This window comes from Tenrec ecaudatus, chromosome 10 (assembly GCF_050624435.1).
Source record: "Tenrec ecaudatus isolate mTenEca1 chromosome 10, mTenEca1.hap1, whole genome shotgun sequence".
NCBI lineage: Eukaryota > Metazoa > Chordata > Mammalia > Afrosoricida > Tenrecidae > Tenrec > Tenrec ecaudatus.
In genome coordinates this window covers 125,187,349-125,195,640 of record NC_134539.1, presented here as the reverse complement: position 1 = coordinate 125,195,640, position 8,292 = coordinate 125,187,349, and the positions used below count along the sequence as shown (strand labels likewise).

General features: G+C 51.0%; 1 long non-coding RNA gene across 1 annotated transcript; it reads right to left on the bottom strand.

Annotated features, from left to right (window-relative positions):
* Positions 1–3,638: 3,638 nt before the first annotated feature.
* Positions 3,639–6,973, bottom strand: LOC142458259 (uncharacterized). Its single transcript, XR_012786411.1, has 3 exons — positions 6,670–6,973; positions 4,706–4,941; positions 3,639–4,379 (listed from the first exon to the last, which is right to left on the bottom strand). It is a non-coding gene; the product is annotated as an uncharacterized LOC142458259 (long non-coding RNA).
* Between the last annotated feature and the right edge of the window lie 1,319 nt (positions 6,974–8,292).

Below are 8,292 nucleotides of genomic sequence, written 5' to 3'. Positions count from 1 at the left end.
AGAGTCTGACCAACTTCATCAATCTGAAATTGATCCAGCATGTAGTCAAGATGCATTGATGATGACTGGCCATTGGAATGTAAAAGTTGGAGACAAAGAGGAAGGAACCATAGTTGGACAATGTGACCTGGGTGATGGAAACAAAGCTGGAGAACACGCGATAGGAATTTGCAAGACCAAGGACTTCATTGCAAATAACTTCTCAACAACATAAGCAGCCACTGTGGCGTGGATCTCGTCAGATAGAAGGCACAGGAATCCAATGAACTACATCTTTGGGCAAAAATGATGGAGAAGCTCAATATCAGCAGCCCAAATGAGGCCAGGGGCAATTGTGAAGCTGCCCATCTATTGCTTATATGTAAGTTCAGGTTGAAGTTCAAAACGATGAAAACAAGACCAGGAGAGCCAAAATATGACCTTGAGTCTATCCCATCTGAGTGTCTAGAACATCTCAAGAACAGAGTTGATGCATTCAATACTAATGTCAGAGACCCGAGGAGCCATGGCTGACCCCAAGAATGGCGTGCATGATGAAAGTGAAAGGTCTTTAAAAAGACAAGAAAGGAAAGATCTAAGTGGAAGTCAGAAGAGACTCTGAAACTCGCGGCAACATGGCTAACGCAAATGGAAGGACGGATGAAGTAATAGAGCTGTACAGAAGATGCCCAAGGGCAGCTGGAGAAGACCAGGTAGCATATTATAATGAGATGTGCCAAGGCCTGGTGTTAGAAAGCCCAAAGGAAAGAACACACTCAGAATATCTCAAGCTGAAAGAAACGAAGGGAAAAACTGCAGGCCTCACATTGCAATACTGAAAGACTCTTCGGGCAAAATATTGCCAGAAGCAGGAAGCATCAAAAGATGGTGAGTCACTGTTCCCAAAGAAACGGGCTGGCATTGGCCCATTTCCAGAGGCAGCATCTGACCAAGGACCAATGATACTGAAGGAAGACGTCCAAGCTGCTCAGACGGCATTAGCAAAATCCCAAAGTTCCAGGAACTGAGGGAATGCCAATGGAAAGGTTTCAACAAGCTGATAGAACACTGGAAACACTCATCCATGCCGAGGGATTTGGAAGACAGCTGCATGGCCCATCACCTGAAGAGATCCATTCCCAAGAAAGGTGACCCAACAGAATGCAGGAAGTTAGGGAACAACGTCATCAGTATGACACGCAAGTACATTTTGCTGAAGATAATTTACAAACTGGAGCAGCAGTACATCAACAGGGAGCTGGTAGAAATTCAATCTGGACTCAGAGGATGACACAGAAGTAATCTATCACTGCTGATGTCTAATGGATCTTGACCGAAAGCAGAGAGTACCAGAAAGAGGTCTACGTGTGTTTTATTGACCATGCAAAGGCATTCAGTGGTGTGGGCCATAAAAACTGTAGAGGGCTCTGAAAAGTGGTAACTCCAGAGCACTTAAGTGTCTTCATACAGAACCTGTATATGGACCAAGAGGTAGTGGTATTAACAGAACAAGGGACTGTCGCATGGTTTGCAATCAGTAAAGGTGTGCGGTATCCTTTCACCATATTTACTCCATCTCTTGAGCAAATCCGAGACACTGGGCCACATGAAGAAGATGGCATCGGGCCTGGAGGAAGTTTTATCACCTCCTTGCTTGCCCAAAGCGAGGAGGACTTGATGCACTTGCTGATGAAGTTCAAGGACTCCAGCCTTCAGGACAGATTACAATGCAATGGGAAGAAAACAAAAGTCCTAGATCAACAGACAATATCACGATAAGTGGAGGAAAGATCGAAGTCGTCAAGGGTTTTGTTTTGCTTGGATCAACAGTCAATTCTTCTGGAAAACGGCAGTCAAGAAATCAAATGACGTATTGCCATAGGCAAATCTGCCGCATAAGACCTCTTTAAACTGTGGAAGAGCAAGGATATCACTCTGAAGACCAAGATGGGCCTGGCCCCAGCCATGGTATTTTCAATAGCCTCATACGCATGTGTAAGTTGGACGACGAACAAGGAAGACTGAAGAAGAATGGGTGATTTGCATCATATGTTGGCAAAGAATATGGAAAATACCATGGACTGCCAGAAGAGCAAACAAACCTGTCACGGAAGGAGTCCAATCAGCTGTTCCTTAGAAGCTAGGATGGTGAGATTCCATCATCCTGTACTTTGGACATCCGGTCAGGAGAGACGTGTCATGCTTGAAAAGGACAGCAGCTTGGTAAAGTGGAGGGTCATCAAAAAGAGGACGGGTGGACACAGAGGTGGCAACCACGGGCTCGAACAAAAGAAGGATCGTGTGTGGATGGAGAAGGACCACGCGGTGATTGGCCAGTTGTGCAGAGGGTGGCTGTAAGTCAGAAGTGACTCAAAGGCCCCTGACCACCATAGTCTGGTGCTGTTTCCAGGGGTTGAAGGTCCAGCAATGAAAACAAGAGCTGAGGCTCCGTTGGAGTTTCCAGATAACTTCCCAGTGCACATACAGAGAAACAAGATGACTTCAGCTAGTAATGGGTGCTGCGAAGGAAACAAATGAGGTGACGATTTGAAAGCAAAGGGTGGGAAACAACTCTGAGAAGGTTGGTCAGGAAAGACTTTTGCAAGGAAGCTCTTTAAGAGTTACCCACCTCGAGGCTCTAATAGAAAGTAAATGTTTAGAAAATGATGATGGCAACACATGTTCAAATATGCTTTATACAATTGATGTGTGGAATGTTATAAGAGCCCCCAATAAAATTACTTTTTAAAAAAGAGAGATATGCACCCAGCAAGTAGAGAGGGAACGTTGCAGGCAGAAGGAGCAGCGCATGTAAAGAATCTGAGGGGGAAGAAGGATCCTTTTACTGTGAAATGCTAAGAGGTGGTGGAGGGACAGGAGTCTCGAAATGCAGGCAAAGGTAAGAGTGTGGAGGACTTCTTAGATGGTGGTGAAGGGGCTGGCCTGGTCCCCAGTACAGCAGGAAGCTGTTGGAGGGGAGAAGCTGGTTCTTGCTGGCACCCTGAAACGACCTCTCTGGGTAGAACAATCAGTTCAATGCTCAACTACTAACCCAAAGGTTGAAGGATCAAGTCCTTCCAGAGGCCCCTTGGAATATAATACCCTGACTATCTGATGGAACCCAGCTCTACTCAATACATAGAGGGCTGGTGTTGACTTGATGGCAACTGGCATGGGTTTTATTGTTCTTGTTTTGGTGAGGGACCTCTAGTGGGGATGTGGGTTAAACATTGGACTGTTAACCTTAAGATCAGCAGTTCAAATCCACCAGCTGCCCCCAGGGAGGAGAAAGCTGTCTACTCCCATTAAGATTTATGATCTATCTACAGCAGCCTATGTTTGGGTTATTGTGAGGCACAATTGACTCGGAGCCCAACAACAAGAAGCATTTTGCTTCAGAAACAAGTTCTTTAAAGGGAAAACTTCAACCATCTGCAAGCTATCCAAATGCTTTACCAGCCTGCCTACACACACACACACACACACACACACACACACACACACAACTCATGCGCCTGCATGTCCCACAATCATTTCTCTGTATTACAGCTCTTGTCATCTTACATTATGCATGAATAACTAATCAACCAAACACAAACCCACTGATGAAAAAAACCAAACGCATATTGGCTCTAGAATGTTAGCAAGGTAGAGTAATATTAATTCCACCAGTAAATAGCAAAATGGGAGCAAACATGAGGTGCGTGAAGACAAGGCTCGTGTTTCTGAACACTTCCCGGGCCACAAGGGCACAGCGGGCAGGGACAGGGTGATGTTGGCCATGCTTAGAGAGCTCGAAAGACATTCGGTTTTCTTCCAGCATTTATATGCAAGCAGCAGGAATTTCATCTGGGTCAGACCCATGGCCATGCCAACCGCCACTGTGCCTGGGTCACCCAGATGAGCCACCGATAAAATCATCTCTCTTCCACTTGGACCCTTGGGCTTAGAGATGTCAGTCCTAACTCGCCAACCAAGATCGAGGCGTGCTCTTCCAAAGCAGTGGATTCCATTTTGGAATTCCTCGTGCTTCGTAGCTCCACGCTCTCAAGGCAGTGGCTCCCTTCCACTGACTTCTGAAATGAGCAGTCACCTCGGCTGCCTCCTACTAGTTCCTCCATCCCTGATGTCCACCCCCGCCTCTGTCCTCCTACAACTTCTCTCTTGACCATGAAGCGTGAGCTTCTAAGTTGCGTCTTCAGTGAATGGCTTGGGAAGGTGACTTCCACCCTGTGGACTTCCTGGTGGCATGTGACTCTAGGAGGCTCTGTACTGTCCGGTTCCAATCTCCTCTCACTGGTGGCTTCTCCGCTCCTGGGGCCAGTGACTCCTTTCCAACTTTGGTGCTTGAAAGTACGTATCCCAGGAGGGCCCTCTTTTTGTCTCTTGTCACTCTTTCCCTATAAGAAATTAATTGCATCTCATTTCAAATCAATGCATGTATCTATCATCATCTGTCACATTATATGCAAAGTACCTGTTTAGGGGCCTGTCTCTCCAGCCAGACTTCAAGCTCCTCAAGACAGATCACTCAACTGGATCCCTGTTTGCATCCCCCCCATGCCTGGCACAAGGCCGGCCACTCTAGAGATGCTCCGGGCAAGGCGTTTGAACTGAGCAGATGTGATTCTTCCAACTAAGCTGGCCAGGGAGATTATGCAGAAAGCACTATCCCCCTCATAGAGAGGAGGACCCCAAAGCCCAGAGTGATCAAGCAAATACTCACAACAGGATTCCTGGCCCCGGCTTTGGAGACTTGTCAGCACAGAGTCGTTGGGATACTGCCAACAGTAAAAAGGACGGATGGCAAGGAGAACGTCCAATGGCCAGTCCTTTCCAAGTTCTTCTCCACAGCCTGGGATGTGCCCAATGCCCCCGCCTCCCATGGAAATAGTCGCCGCAGGAAGAATCCTAAAGCTCGGGGATTCCTGCCTCCAACCTTCCACAGCCGCCACTGCTGGTCTATGAATAGAGTCAGGGAATCATTAGGGCCCGAATCAAGTCCCAACTCAGCTCGCCCCCACCTCCCCCAGAGCTTTTTCCTGGGTGCCCACCCCCCAGCCACTTGGGAAATGGATTTGGGAGGTGGGGGAGTTTGGGGGTGGGGCTGTTCATGATTAGGTGCCATCCAGGCTAGAAGACACAACACCAGCCTGGGTCCTCCTGTCTGACATCGGTGACTGGGTCTTGGGGATCTATTGATCACCCAGCACTGTAGCCAGCACCACCAGTGGGTTCTGCCGAGGAGGTGGTGCTGATGGAAATCACTTCCTGAATCACTCCCAATTGCCCTGGAGTCCCTCTGCTCCTCTGGGATCATGGCCTCTTTGTCGATCCCGCTCTAGTTCCGGGTGCCAATGTGCGAGCAAGAATCTCTGGTCCCTCACCCCCAGCCCCCACCCCCCACAGCCAGACCTTGACTTCCTATGCCTTTTCCGAGAGACGGTGCTATTTTTAGCATGGGGTGTCTTGCTCAGCGATTTGCACTCCGGTCCATTTGTCACAGGTCTCATCTTTTCTCCCCCCACCCTCCTTCTTGCCCTGTATGTGTGTCAATACCCAGCGATTTGGACCCATCTGGTCCTCACCCCCACCCCCTTCTCAGGTATGGGCGCCTTCTCTGGCTCCTTTCACTCGTATACACAGACCCTTGGAATGAGTTGGTGTGCCACTGTGTCGGATGTTGGCTTTACCTTCAGGAAATCTCTGGGGCTGTGGGGCTCCCGGTGGGAAACACCTTCTCTCTGCTCTGCCAGCAGAGGGAACTGACAGGCGTGCGGGCGCCAGACGGCGTTCCCTCTCTTTGCCAGAAGAGGGGGCGCGTGCCCACTGTCCTCCCCATGTAAACCCCCCTGGGAGCTCTGCGCACACGGGTTTGCCTCTTTGGGCTTCCTGAGGACCCAAACATCACTGAGACCACGGCGATGTCCCCTTGGCCCCGCCAGCATCTGACCCAGGCCATGTGGCTCTTGTACTGGCACCCAGGCAGCAAAGTTTGAAAGGGGAGAAGGAAAAAGAACGTTTGGAAACCAGATCCCACAGTGGCTGAATCTAAGCAGTAGCTGATGGTATGAGGCCTGAGCTGGCGGCTCCCCCGAGGGCCAGCTGCTGGGGCCTGTCGGCCAACGCAGTGGAAATGGCCGGGGGAATGTTTGACATTCACAGGCACCAACTTCTAGAGAGTGTGTGGTTGGTGGAGCGGGTGGGGAGGCTTGTGGTGAGGGACTGGGCAAGGGGGCCTGTCTATTTCCAGCTGTGACACCTAGCTCCCCCACCCCCCACCCCCACCCCAGGCAAGTCAGGGTGGGGACTGGCGAGTTCCAAAGTGGGTGTCCAGGCATAAGGTGACAGTGGCACCGTGTCAACCAGTTCCAGGTGGAGTTAAAAGGGAGCGGCCCGTCTTATTCTGGGGGCTCCAGCACTTTCCATCAAGACTAACTTGGTGACTGATTAAAAGGGAAGCCATGGAACATGACTCCGGAGAAGCCAGAGGAGAAAATGGTTTCCAGGTGGAAAGAGCCCCACAGACAGCGGCTCTGCACCGTTGCTCTATTAATGCCATCCGGCTTTCCAGGAGCCCGCTGTCCTCCCCCCACGTCCGCCCCCATCCCCATCCCAGGCAGTGGCCCAAAGAGGCAACAGGCTCCCTCCGTGACTGCCCAGCAGTACAAAGGTTGGCTATTTACCTACCTGTATAAGAATGCTGCCAACAGAGACGGGCAGAGGTGAAACAGCTTTCAGGCGCACGGAAGAGCAGTCCTGGTGTCTTTAAAGACATGTTACAAGCCCCCGTGCAATCCCGAGGTGAGGCTCCATGGGGCTGTCTGGTGCCCCTGAGTAGACTTGTGTGTGACAGAGGAGAACTGTCCCTGCAGGGCTTTCTAGGCTCTCTTCTCTACAGAAGGTCACCAGGCCTTGCTCTCGCGGAATAGTAGGGCAGGTTTGAACTGCTTACCCTTCAGGTACAGCTGAGTACTTAACTCTCTTGCCGTCCAGAATGTGACCCTGCGGGGGGGCGGGGGGAGGGTGCACGAGGTGCTGATGTCTGGAGGGGTTGAAGCTGGACTCCTTCCCCACCCTTCAGTTCCTTTCCACCTCTGGCAACTCGAGATCAAAGATTTCTGAACTGTCTCCACCTCCCTAGCGGGGTCCCCTGCTGTGCCCCCTCCAGATTGGGATGCTGGTTGCTGTGAGGGGCCACGGGGCTCGTTCCGACCCAGAGCAACCCTGGGCAGAGCAGCACGAAACCCGGCTGGTGGTCCTGCATTGCACCGTCCTCGTAATTGAGCTCCTGACTGTAGCCCCTGTGCCAATCCACCTGTGGAGGGCCTCCCTCCGGTTCACTGCCTCACTACCTGACCCAGCAGGACAGCCCCCAGGGACTCTGGCCACAGTCATAGGTCAAATGTACCTGGTGGGGTGCGATCACTAGGTGTGTGTGTGTAGCGGGGGAGTGGAGGAAAGCAAAGAGGAGCTGAGGCAGTAAGATGTTTCCCCGCCACTCGAGATGTCTAGGCAGGCGTGTGAACGAGGAACACAGTACAAACACGCAAATAAACTAACAAAACCCCCAAACATTAAACACATGTTCCAGGATCCCTCCCACCCAATTAGGGGAATTCTTTTCACTTCCCTCCTTAATTTGGAAAGGATACCAAACAACAATAACAACTCAAACACCCCACAATGAGTCTTCATTAAAATAAAACAAACCTCCGTGTCTCTAAAGACAATCAGAAGGAACTCAGGTGGGGCAGTGAGAAGCCCTGGGCTGCTCCCGGCTGGGTGAGTGGTTGGAACCTGCCCAGTGGCTCTGCGGGAGAAAGGCCTGGTCCACGGAGCACAGCCCAGGTCACTGCCCGAGGCCTCTCCTCTGTGCCCGGCGGCGGGTATGCGTCAAAGTCAATCAGAGGGCCGGCTGAGAAGGCAGGAAACCGCCAGGAGTGAACCGAGGACAGAGAAGGAATATGTCTGCTGGATCAGTGAAGGGGCGTGACAATCCAAATTTCGCTTTCTCTCCTCTTCTGAGCTTCCTCTCTGAAAGGGCCCCCTTTGTCATGCTGCCACGTTTCCCATACCTTTTGCACCCCGGTTAGGACTCTGGATGGACAGCTGCCGTCCTGATGGTTCAGGAGGGAACTTCAAAAAGTTCAAGGGAGAATTCCATTACCTTTCCCTTCACTGGTTTCCACCCCCTTTTGGAAGCCCCGTCACACATTACACAAACCCAGGGACAGGGCCAAACGTGGGATCTGCGCTCACATCTGCTTATTTTCAGTCTCTGACAGGAAAACCAACAGCTAACTCCGAACG